General features: G+C 41.6%; 1 pseudogene; it reads left to right on the top strand.

Moving 5' to 3' along the window:
- The window catches only part of LOC110502094, a 332,876-nt pseudogene that overhangs the window by 283,921 nt on the left and 35,074 nt on the right, over positions 1–13,881 (top strand).

The following is a 13,881-nucleotide window of genomic DNA, read 5'->3' as shown; positions in this document are numbered from 1 at the left end:
GCTTCCTTCTGCTAAAGAGACGGCACAAATCATCATCGAGAATGTTTTCAGAATTCATGGCCTTCCGTCAAACGTCGTTTCGGACAGAGGTCCGCAATTCACGTCTCAATTTTGGAGGGAGTTTTGCCGTTTGATTGGGGCTTCCGTCAGTCTCTCTTCCGGCTTTCACCCCCAGTCTAACGGTCAAGCAGAACGGGCCAATCAGACTATTGGTCGCATCTTACGCAGTCTTTCTTTTCGCAACCCTGCGTCTTGGTCAGAACAGCTCCCCTGGGCAGAATACGCCCACAACTCGCTTCCTTCGTCTGCGACCGGGCTATCTCCTTTTCAGAGTAGCCTCGGGTACCAGCCTCCGCTGTTCTCATCTCAGTTCGCCGAGTCCAGCGTCCCCTCCGCTCAGGCTTTTGTCCAACGTTGCGAGCGCACCTGGAAGAGGGTCAGGTCTGCACTTTGCCGTTATAGGACGCAGACTGTGAGGGCTGCTAATAAGCGTAGAACTAAGAGTCCTAGATATTGTCGCGGTCAGAGAGTTTGGCTCTCCACTCAGAACCTTCCCCTTAAGACGGCTTCTCGCAAGTTGACCCCGCGGTTCATTGGTCCGTTCCGTATTTCTCGGGTCATTAATCCTGTCGCAGTTCGACTTCTTCTTCCGCGATACCTTCGTCGCGTCCACCCGGTCTTCCATGTCTCCTGCATCAAGCCCGTCCTTCGCGCCCCCGCTCGTCTTCCCCCCCCCCCCCCCATCCTTGTCGAGGGCGCACCCATCTACAGGGTCCGTAGAATTTTGGACATGCGTCCTCGGGGCCGTGGTCACCAGTACCTCGTAGATTGGGAGGGGTACGGTCCTGAGGAGAGGAGTTGGGTTCCCTCTCGGGACGTGCTGGACCGTGCGCTGATCGAGGATTTCCTCCGTTGCCGCCAGGTTTCCTCCTCGAGTGCGCCAGGAGGCGCTCGGTGAGTGGGGGGGTACTGTCATGTACTGTCATGTTGTGTCTTGTCTCTGTCCTTTCCCTTCACCCTGTCTCCCTCTGCTGGTCGTTGTTAGGTTACCTTTTCTCCCCCGCTTTCCCCCAGCTGTTCCTTGTCTCCTCTTGACTACCTCGTCACCCCTTCTCCCACCTGTTCCCCTTTTCCCTCTGATTAGTCCCCTATATCTCTCTCTGTTTTTGTTCCTGTCCTTGTCGGATTCTTGTTTGTTGTGTTTCATGCCTGAACCAGACTGTCGTCATGTTTGCTGTAACCTTGTCTTGTCCTGTCGGAATCTGCCGGTCCGTCTGAGCCTACCTATGTTTGGTAATTAAAGAAGCTCTGTTTAAGTTAATTCGCTTTTGGGTCCTCATTCACGCACCGTAACAAAAATGAATTACAGATGGTCGCCTCGCTTCGAGTTCTTAGGAAACAATGCAGTATTTAGTTTTTTTTATGTATTATAGTATACTACTAGCCAACGTCCAGTCTCTTGACAACAAGGTAGACGACATTCGAGCAATTGTTGCCTTCCAGAGATTGTAACATTCTCTGTTTCACGGAAACATGGCTCTCTCGGGATATGTTGTCGGAATCGGTTCAGCCACTGGGCTTCTCCATGCATCACGCTGACAGTGATAAACACCTCTCTGGGAAAAGGAAGGGCGGTGGTATATGCTTTATGACTAACGACTCATGGTGTAATCATAACAACATACAGGAACTTAAGTCCTTCTGCTCACCCGATCTAGAATTCCTTACAATCAAGTGCCGGCCATTTTACCTACCAAGAGAATTCTCGTAAGTTATAGTCACAGCTGTATACATTCCACCTCAAGCAGACACCAAGACATCCACCAAGGAACTTCACTGGACTATATGCAAACTGGAAACCATACATCCTGAGGCTGCATTTATTGTAGTGGGGATATTAACAAAGCAAATTTAAATCAACCTAAGTTCTTCCAGCATATTGCTTGCACTACGTGCATGGGCAATACCCTCGACCACTGCTAATCTAACTTCTGCGATGCATACAAAGAGTTCCCTTCGGCAAATCTGACCATGACGGCAACTTGCTCCTTTCGTCTTAAAGGCAGAAACTCAAGCAGGATGTACCAGTGACGAGAACCATTCATTGCTGGTCTGACCAATTGGAAGCCTAGCTTCAAGGTTGTTTTGATCAAGCGGATATGTTTTGATCAGCCTCAGAGAACAACATAGACCTATACGTTGACTCAGTGAGTGCGTTTATTAAGAAGCGCATTGGAGATGTTGTACCCACTGTGACTATTAAAACCTACCCTAACCAGAAACCATGGATGGAGGGCGGCATTCGTGCAAAAATGAAAGAGGGAACCACCGCATTTAACCATGGAAAGAGGTCTGGGAATATGTCTGAATATAAACCGTGTAGCTATTCCCTCCGCAAGGTAATCAAACAAGTGAAATGCCAGAACAGGTACAAGGTGGAGTCACAACGCAACGGCACAGACACGAGACGTACAGTGGGGCAAAAAAGTATTTAGTCAGCCACCAATTGCGCAAGTTCTCCCACTTAAAAATATGAGAGAGGCCTGTAATTTTCATCATAGGTACACTTCAACTATGACAGTCAAAAAATCACATTGTAGGATTTTAATGAATTTATTTGCAAATTATGGTGGAAAATAAGTATTTGGTCACCTACAAACAAGCAAGATTTCTGGCTCTCACAGACCTTCTTTAAGAGGCTCCTCTGTCCTCCACTCGTTACCTGTATTAATGTCACCTGTTTGAACTTGTTATCAGTATAAAAGACACCTGTCCACAACCTCAAACAGTCACACTCCAAACTCCACTATGGCCAAGACCAAAGAGCTGTCAAAGGACACCAGAAACAAAATTGTAGACCTGCACCAGGCTGGGAAGACTGATTCTGCAATAGGTAAGCAGCTTGGTTTGAAGAAATCAACTGTGGGAGCAATTATTAGGAAATGGAAGACATACAAGACCACTGATAATCTCCCTCGATCTGGGGCTTCACGCAAGATCTCACCCCGTGGGGTCAAAATGATCACAAGAACGGTGAGCAAAAATCCCAGAACCACACGGGGGGACCTAGTGAATGACCTGCAGAGAGCTGTGACCAAAGTAACAAAGCCTACCATCAGTAACACACTACGCCACCAGGGACTCAAATCCTGCAGTGCCAGACGTGTCCCCCTGCTTAAGCCAGTACATGTCCAGTTTCGTCTGAAGTTTGCTAGAGAGCATTTGCATGATCCAGAAGAAGATTGGGAGAATGTCATATGGTCAGATGAAACCAAAATATAACTTTTTGGTAAAAACTCAACTCGTCGTGTTTGGAGGACAAAGAATGCTGAGTTGCATCCAAAGAACACCATACCTACTGTGAAGCATGGGGGTGGAAACATCATGCTATGGGGCTGTTTTTCTGCAAAGGGACCAGGACGACTGATCCGTGTAAAGGAAAGAATGAATGGGGCCATGTATCGTGAGATTTTGAGTGAAAACCTCCCTCCATCAGCAAGGGCATTGAAGATGGCTGGGTCTGGGTCTTTCAGCATGACAATGATCCCAAACACACCGCCCGGGCAACGAAGGAGTGGCTTTGTAAAAAGCATTTCAAGGTCCTGGAGTGGCCTAGCCAGTCTCCAGATCTCAACCCCATAGAAAATCTTTGGAGGGAGTTGAAAGTCTGTGTTGCCCAGCTACAGCCCCAAAACATCATGGCTCTAGAGGAGATCTGCATGGAGGAATGGGCCAAAATACCAGCAACAGTGTGTTGACTTACAGAAAACATTTGACCTCTGTCATTGCCAACAAAGGGTATGTTACAAAGTATTGAGATAAACTTTTGTTATTGACCAAATACTTATTTTCCACCATAATTTGCAAATAAATTCATAACAAATCCTACAATGTGATTTTGTGGATTTTTTTTCTCATTTTGTCTGTCATAGTTGAAGTGTACCTATGATGAAAATTACAGGCCTCTCATCTTTTTAAGTGGGAGAACTTGCACAATTGGTGGCTGACTAAATACTTTTTTGCCCCACTGTATATGGCAGGGTCTACAGGAAATCACGGACTACAAAAATAAATCCAGCCACGTCACAGACACCGACGTCACACTTCCAGACAAACAAAACACCTTCTTTGCCCGCTTTGAAGATAATTCAGTGCCACCGTCGCGGCCCGCTAACAAGGACTGCGCTCCTCCCCCGTCTGTCCATCACCGTGGCTGACGTGAGTAAAACATTTAAACGTGTTAACCCTGGCAAGGCTGCTGTCTCAGACGGCATACCTAGACGCGTCCTCAAAGCCCCCACGTCCCCACGTGCTTAAAAATGGCTACCATTATTCCTGTACCCAAAAAGACAAATATAACTGAACTAAATGACTGCCGCCCCGTAGCACTCACTTCTGTCATCATGAAGTGCTTTGAGAGACTAGTCAAGGATCATATCACCTCCACCTTACCGGCCACCCTAGACCCTCTTCAGTTTGCGCACCGCCCCAACAGGTCCACAGACGATTCAATCGCCATCACACTGCACACTGCCCTATCCCATCTGGACAAAATAAATACCTATCTAAGAATCCTGTTCATTGACTACTGCTCAGCATTCAACACCATAGTACCCTCCAAGCTCATCATCAAGCATGAGGCCCTGGGTCACAACCCTGCCCTGTACAATTGGATCCTGGACTTTCTGACGGACCGCCCCCAGGTGGTGAGGGGAGGAAACAACATCTCCAGAGTGTGGCACTCAGAGTGTGGTATCCGGAAAACAACCTCTCACTCAACAAAACAAAGGAGATGATCGTGGACTTCAGGAAACCGCAGAGGGAGCACTCCCCTATCTACATCGAGGGACAGCAGTGGAGAATATGGAAAGTTCCTCTGCGTACACATCACAGACAAACTGGAATTGTCCACTCACACAGACAGTGTGGTAAAGAAGGTGCAACAGCGCCTCTTAAACCTCAGGAAGCTGAAGAAATTTGGCTTGTCACCTAAAACCCTGACAAACTTTTACAGATGCACAATTGAGATCATCCCGTCGGGCTGTATCATAGCCTGGTATGGCAACTACACCAGCCTCAACCGCAAGGCTCTCCAGAGGGTGGTGTGGTCTGCACAACGCATCACCGGGGGCAAACTACCTGCCCTCTATGACACCTACAGCACCCGATGTCACAGGAAGGCCAAAAAGATCATCAAGGACATCAACCACCCAAACCACTGCCTGTTCACACCGCTACCATCCAGAAGGCGAGGTCAGTACAGGCACATCAAAGCTGGGACCAAGAGACTGAAAAACAGCTTCTATCTCAAGAACATCAGACTGTTAAACGTTAATCACTAACTCAGAGAGGTTGCTGCCTACATTGAGACCCAATCACTGGCCACTTTAATAAATGGACCAGTAGTAACTTTATACAATGCACTCTAAATAATGCCATTTTTATGTTTACATATCTTACATTACTCATATCACATGTATATACTGTTTTTTACACCATCTATTGCACCTTGCCTATGCCACTCGGCTATCGCTCATCCATGTACTTACATGTACATATTCTCATTCACCTCTTTAGATTTGTGTGTATTAGGTATATGTTGGGGAATTGTTAGACTATTTGTTAGATATTACTGCACTGTTGGAACTAGAAGCACAAGCATTTCGCTACACTCACATCAACATCTGCTAACCATGTGTATGTGACAAATAAAATAAAATGTGATTTGATTTATTTTTACCATACAGTGATTTAGACAATGTAGACTACCCCTCTGCCTATTGGCCTATTTGCATATTCAAGCCTGTCTCAAAATACAACACTGCCCCTTTAATTAAAACATAAGATTTTTACTTGACTGGCTTTTCAAAAATAGCTTGAAATATAGTCTACACATTTTGTGCTCTTGTAGGAAGCAGTATTACTGACCTATACTTATCTATAACTGGGCTAATAACTCGCTAACTTGCAAAGAATATCAACAGAATGTGTACGCAAACGGCTCTGCGCTCTGATCTGAAGTCATCTGAAAAGGCATTCACTCACACATGATTGAAAGACCGCAACCACTAATACAATTATCCTCCATTGCACTCTGGCTCTGCCTACAACAAAATTACAGACTCAATCTTGCAAAGTTAGATTTGTTTTGGTTTGTTACATTGAAAAGGGGCTGATATAATGTTTATCCAATCACAGAAAAAACGTTGATCTATAGTGCAAACTAATGGGGCGAACTGAGTGAAGTTCAATCTCTTGCGTATTTGCATGGCATTTCTTCTGTGCGGCAGTCCAGGAGGAAATGTGCTTATGTGCTCAGTTTAGAGGGAACATTGATTGCAACTATGGGTAGAGTTGAGCATGTTTACTGGAACACTGTAATACAGATTACATGCCTGTCAATATTGTACACACATTTGCTTTTCTTCCTTCATAGTACCATGTCAGCAACAAGGGGTGTTGAAATTCACACATAACACATGGCTAGTAGCATATCAATCACCATTCTAGCCATGTGTTTTTCTGTGAAAGGTGTACAAAACAATAGTCATATTCTGACTAAGCACTGACTTTGCTAACAAGAATGTTCTTTCATACAGACACTGTAGTGATAGCACAATGCTATTGAATAGAAGTTTAGAAGGAAATGGAAAAACCTAGCTATAAGACAGCCTTGTGAAAGAAAGCCCATAGCACTACTGTTAACCTTCCGTTTGTAATTTCAGGCATCTTCTTCTGCCGTCCTGATGAGTTCATTTGCAACAACACCTTATGCAAGCTCCATGCGTGGGTGTGTGATGGCAAGGACGACTGTGGAGACAACTCAGATGAGGACACAGAGATGTGTGGTGGGTTGAAATAACAACTTAGATCTTTGATGGATATTTTATTATAACTCCATGCAAGGTCATATTCATGTTTGAAATGGTGGATTCTGTTGAATGGAATAGAATGGACTTTGTTGAATGGACTAGAATGGAGTAATTCAAATAGACTAGAATGGACTATGTTGAATGAACTAAAATGTATTTGACTGTCTGCAATACTTGTGTTATTCTTCTCCCCTCCAGCCAAACTTTCCTGTCCCCCCACACGGCCACACCGATGCAGAAATGACCGTGTGTGTCTGCGCCCTGACCAACTGTGTAACAAGGTTGACGACTGTGGGGATAACTCGGATGAGGAGGAATGTGGTGAGTTTACACCAGCTACAGTTGAAATTACATTACATTTTTCTTAATCAAGAATGTTGAACTAAGGAAATTGTATATTCCAATAAAACATTTTTCCTAATCGTATCAGTGCGACAACAGCAACAATGTTGTATTAGTCAAGTTCCTTTGATTTCCCTACAAACTCCACATCACATCATATAAAGATATCTCAGAGTTCCACTCATCCTTTCATGCAAATGCCTTCTCTGTTGCCGATGCAGCCTGACGTGTGTTTGGCTTCTGTGTGCGTCCCAAAGCAGAGGTGGTGTCTGGCAGACCCAGACGGTGTGGGAAGGCAGAGTTCACCTGCAGTACCCAGCGATGCATCCCAGCCCAGCTGCAGTGTGACCTCTTCATTGACTGTGGGGACGGGGGATCGGATGAGCAAGACTGCAAGGCCTGTATGTGTGTGTGTTTTGTGTGTCACACAGATCAATATCCTTCTGTTTAGATTGAAGTATTAAATGTTTCTAGGGAGGAACTTGATCCGTGAGATAATCTAGGGCTCTTCTGCTATATTCTTCTGCTAGATCCAAATGTTAGATGATGTCAGAACATTTATGGCAATACATGATCCAAATTTGCTGAGTTTTTTGTTTGTTTGAAGAAAGTTGATCTTCACCTGGCTTCCACGCATCAATGGAACAACTTTTTGCAAGTATATTCGATGTATAGAAATGTGTTTTCATGTGCAATCACATTGTCTTCGACTGTAGCTTCCAATGGAGACATATGTGGAAAGAAAACAAACCCATGTGGGGAGGATGCAATTTGCAATCAGACAAACACAAATGCAATATGTCAGTGCAAATCTGGCTTCAGGAGGAATCTGAAGACTGCCCAGTGTGAAGGTACTGTACGTCCTGGTTTTCCCCCTCACTGTTTAATTAGACAGAATAACGTTACCGTAATAATAAATGGCATTCTTTAACACATTTAAGAAATATATACATTTAACTAATATGGTTAAATATGTACATAGCCGTGGTTAATGAAGAATATACATCACATATTGCTTTCTAGTTTTTCCTTAGACACCAATTCCTTCAATATATTTATCTCTGAGTAGGTGTTTATAGTATCTTAGTAGCTTTCACTTACAGATAATATAGTAAGCCATCCAGTCTCAATGAGCTTAAGTAATTACGGATTGAGTAGGCAAGTTATGCATAATTTAGTTGGAGATAACGATATCTGCGATTATAAACTGAACTCTAAACCTGGCTTTTGCCTCCTAGTTATTGCTTTTGTGCTCAGTGGTTATTGATTATTCTATTAAGGGGGAGAGTAACTAAGTACTCAAGTTGTAATTGCCACTTTCGTAATGGGTTAAGACTCTTTCTGAAAGATAACCAAGGACCATTTAAACCCAGACTTCCTATGCATGTTGTCATCACATCAGCTGACTGCTACTCTGAATATGACTCAGTAACTGTTGCTTAGTAAAGCTATATATGAACGTGCTTCAACATGTGAAACTGAACCAGTGTTAACAGCAATATATATATATATATATTTAGCAGGTTGGCATTAATTGGGATGACTAATTTACTGGTAGGCAGCTCTGCAGGGTAGTCTCTCAGCCAAGTCGTAACATCCGATTTTAAATTTAACCTTAACCCTGAATTTAACCATACTGCTAACTTCATGCCTAACCCTTAACTTAAGACCAAATAGCACGTTTTTGTTTTCATACATTTTTATGATATATACCAAATGTTGACATTGCAACTGTCCAATCTAGTGCAAATCTCACTTTTTTTTAAAGTATTTTTTATTTTAATTTCAGTATACAATAGGTATCCTCAAATCCTATAGGTTAGGGCAATATCAACATTAACTGACATTTCTGATTTGAGAGGTATGGCAGCTTAACTGTTTCCATGTGCAGTACAGTAACTGAGTGTTTTTCCTTTTCTCTTCAGAAATCAATGAGTGTCTTGAGTTTGACACATGTGCTCACTATTGTACAAACACTAAAGGATCCTACAAGTGTACTTGTGACAAGAATTTCAAGGAAATCAATAGAAACTGTATAGTAAAAGGTATGGACCATTTTATTACTGTATGTTCTAACTGAATTACATTGAACTATCATCTTGATGTGCCACAAATTGAGCTAGGATTTTTTTTACTGTTGTAGTTTCAATTGATATACAGTATTTTATCTGGTATTTTTAAGCTAAAAGGAATTAAAACAGTATACTGTTAGTATATTATGTATTTCTATGAACTGCAAAATGTTCTTGAATATTGTATACCCTTTATTTGAAAAGATTAGTTTTATTCAATAGATGAAACTGTACATTATCCTTACCACTCTTCATTGTAAAGATACTGTCATAGTTATCAGATAACTTTTACATGAAGACAACAGGAATGTATAAGTAATACTGAATGTATACAAGACCAGTCATTTAACAATTTAGATAGTATAAAACTGAGCTGTTTCTGATGTGACCAATAAGGATTACATTAATAATGATTGGCAATATTCACTAAAATCTATTTCACATCTTTTCTCTAAAGGGTTAAAGTTACGGGTGTATACACCACTGTGATACAGTGCCTTCGGAGAGTATAACATATTCTAAAAGTTGTTGTGTTACAACCTTGAAATTAAAATATATTAAATATTTTTTTTCTTCTCAACCATCGACACACAATACCCCATAATGACAGGGAAAACATGTTTTGACATTTTTGCAAATGTATTGAAAATGAAACAAATATTTACACCCCTGAGTCAATACTTTGCAGAAGCACATTTGGAGTCGATTACAGCTTTGGTATATCTTGATTTGGGGATTTTCTCCCATTCTTCCTTGCAGATTTTCTCAAGCTCAGTTAAGTTTCCAAAGATTTTCAATGGAATTCAAGTATGGGCTTTTGCGAGGCCATTCGAGGACTTTCACATTCTGGTTTGTCTGTATGCTTGGTGTCATTGTCCTGTTGGAATGTAAATCTTCGCCTTCACCCCAGTCTTAGGTTGTTTGCACTCTGAAGCGGGTTCTCATCGGGGATTTGCCTGTATTTGGCTCCATTAAATGTTTCCTCTATCCTTACCAGTCTCCCAGGCCCTGCCACTGAAAAACATCCCCATAGCACATCACCTGGTAGTGATGGTGTAAGACGGGTGGTGAGCTGTGCCTGGCTTTTTTCCAGACATAGCGCTTTGTATTTAGGCCAAATAGTTACATTTTTGTCTCATCAGACCACATCTCATCAGAGTTTTTCACTTGCCTTTTTGCAAACTCAAGGCATGCTGTCATGTGTCTTTTTCTCAGGAGTGACTTCTGTCTGGCTACTCCTATAATGCCCAGATTGGTGAAGTGCTGTAGAAACTGTTGTCCTTCTGTCATGTTCTCCCATCTCAGCCAAGGAACTCTGTAGTTCTGTCAGTGGTCATTGGGTTCTTGGTCACCTCCCTGACCAAGGTCCTTCTTGCCCGGTTGCTCAGTTTGATCGGACAGCCAGCTCTAGGCAGAGTCTGGGCAGTTCCATATTTTTTCAGTTTCCCAATGATGGAGACCACTGTGCTTTTGGAAACTTTCAACATTGTTGTATGCCCTTCCTCAGATATATGCCTCATCACAATTCTATCTTGGAGATGTAGTTTCTGCTCTGACATGCATTGTCAACTGTTGGACCTTTTATATAGACAGGTGTGTTTCTTTCTAAATCATGTCCAAACAATTGAATTGGCCACAGGTGGACACCAATCAAGTTGTAGCGACAACTCAAGGATGATCAAGGGAAATTGGATGCACCTGAGCTCAATTTGGAGTGTCATAGCAAAGGGGTGTGAATACATATGTAAATTAGATATTTCTTTCATTTTCAATAATTTAGCAAACATTTATAAAAACATGTTTACACTTTGTCATTATGGAGAATTGTGTGTAGATGGGTGAGTGAAAAATACATTTAATCCATTTCGATTTCAGGCTGTAACACAACAAAATGTGGAATAAGTCAATGGGTATGAATGCTTTCTGAAGGCACTTTTCCCATTTTAATGACATATCCCCTCTATCCCCACTATTCCTACTGATTGGCACCACAGGTAGTAGTAGTAATAAATTACTGGTCTTGTTACTATGTGATTATATATTATTATCCTGATCCACAAGGAACATGTCATATATATGGGGGCAGTTTGTTGGACACAGATTCATCCTAATCCTGGAATAAAAAGAAAAATCAAAGTAGAATCTGCATCAAAAATGCTTTTTAGTCCAGGTCTAGGCTTAATGTGTCCAGAAAACTGCCCAAGAATGTTTATATATGACTTGATTGCCATATATTATACTTTTTTGCTTCTGTAAATTCAATTATGCTGTCAAACTGTTGTTTAAAACCCCAAATGGAATTTAGCCACTTTTCATTTTTTTTGCATATTAATAACTCAACAACGGGCAGGACCAGAAGATCGAGTGCTCTACATAGCTAATGACACTGAAATCCGAAGTTTTGTGTATCCGTTTAACCAGAGCCATGGACACAAATTCCTCACTCGCATCGAGGACAATGCCCGCATTATTGGGATGGATGCTCTGTTACACCAACAAAAGGTTATCTGGGCTACCCAGTTTAACCCCGGTGGACTTTTTTACAAAGAAATCCTAGACAAGAGTCAAACTAAAACTAATGTCGGAAACATAGTAAGTATTTCCAAAGGTGTGGTTAGGGTGGTTGGAAAGTCTACTTTACTTTGAAATGTATGATATTGTCCATTCAATGTCTGCTTACTAATATCCACATCATATCTACAGTAATGTTTAAGTAACACTATCACAAGATATGCATGTTTTTTTTTCTTTTCTAAATCCATTGAAGCTACAGTATGCCTTGGTTACTGCATTTGAGCACAATTAATTATAAAATGATTAGCCGTGAGAGCGTGAATATAGCAGTGAGTGCTTGAAGATTAAATGTATCTCATATAGTCACATATCTCATGTGAGCTAGAGTATAGAACATTAGGAAGGTGCCAAGCTTTTTCCAGGTTTTGTTTGAAATAAAGGAGAATAACAACATATTTTTGAAAAATTGTCTATGTTCCTAACCCCCTCTGCCTTGATGTTGGACTGTCTGTCAATGTGCCCACCTCTCTCACTCAGGGAGACAAGGTGGAGCTAGAGGGAGAGCTACGTCACAGGGTTATACAGCCCCCCACTCAGTGCAGTGCTAGATAGAACTTTATGGAATAAAATATAAACGTTCTGTCACAGCGAAATTACTAAAATAGGGAACGCAAATCGATTGGGAGATATGGCATAACATTTTATGTGAACAATTTGGGTCGAGGGTTCACAATTGTACCTTTTCCGAGATCCCGGCGAAGCAAGGAGGGAACAGCAGCCAGCTCATGCAACAACACACACACAAGGGGGCTCCTCAGAAACACAACACACTGGAAGTTTTCAAAATTCGACGTTAGCACATCACCCAACACAACACGCCTTTTACTATATTGTTAGAAGCATCATCAGACCTCGCTAGTAGCCTATTTAATTTCTCTCTTTCAATGCTCTGGAAACGAATCAGAAAATGCTGTGCTCTAAAGATGGCATCGTAGCCACACAAATACATAATTGTCAATCTGATCAGAAACACTGTGCCCACAACCTTTATCTCCTAATTGATGTTGCTGGTGTATTTTGTTAGAAGTTTGAAATATATTGCACAATAGGCAATAAGGTTTTTCCCTGGTGCGAGTACAGTACAACACGCATAACAAGCTCGATAAATGTATACTGAAGAAAAGCTTCACCCACATTTAGATAAGAAAATATCCGCCTACCTTTCTATCATGTCAACCATCCATCCAAAACAAATAATTCCATATGTCTGCCTTTTTTTCTTGATAAACTTTCACATAGCCTATTCCATGATATGGGGTAATCCAATGAGCAACACTGCAGCTGTTGATTGCAGTGATCATCATTCTTCTATGCTATACATAATCAATATATGACTTTCACATGTAGGGTATTTTATGCAAGAGTATTTGATTTAAACATAGGCTATAGGAATACCTTTCAATAATGGTTACATTATGACATTCTTCTGCTTGCTCGAGGAAGGTAATTTGGCCCTGGCTTGCAAATTAAATCCTCTGCATAGTTTTGTAAATGATTGCATTATTCTATCGATTTGAAAATGTAAATGTAGGCTAATAATCATTTTAATAAAATAATATTTGATCTACCCCAATGAAAACTTGGACAGTGAGCATACTGTAAGTCGCATTTCGATAGCCTAGCTACTGATGCATGCATCTATCTATTATATCTGCAACAAATTAATTTAGAAGGATATGTTTGCTGTCAGCTGGCTACTGTAGGAACATTACAGTCTAATGAAACATTTGTACATAAATGAGCCTTTTAGCCCATATGTGTCATCTTATGAAGTGGATGTTATGTTGCAATCTCACTAGTCTTTCATTCTAAATTTAGTAGATATATTTTGGTGTGTAGCCAACTGTTAATAGGGAAGATGGACAGTGTTGATTGGCAGGTGCAATTATGTACAATGGAGTTACAAGATAAAAGTGGGAGGCGGAATAAGGTCGGCTCCTTTCCTCAGAAATTGTCAAATTGTGAACCCGTGACCCAAATGGATCACATAAAATGTATATGCCATATCTCACAATCGATTG

Source organism: Oncorhynchus mykiss, chromosome 22 (genome assembly GCF_013265735.2).
Source record: "Oncorhynchus mykiss isolate Arlee chromosome 22, USDA_OmykA_1.1, whole genome shotgun sequence".
NCBI lineage: Eukaryota > Metazoa > Chordata > Actinopteri > Salmoniformes > Salmonidae > Oncorhynchus > Oncorhynchus mykiss.
This window is presented reverse-complemented; position numbering and strand designations above follow the sequence as displayed.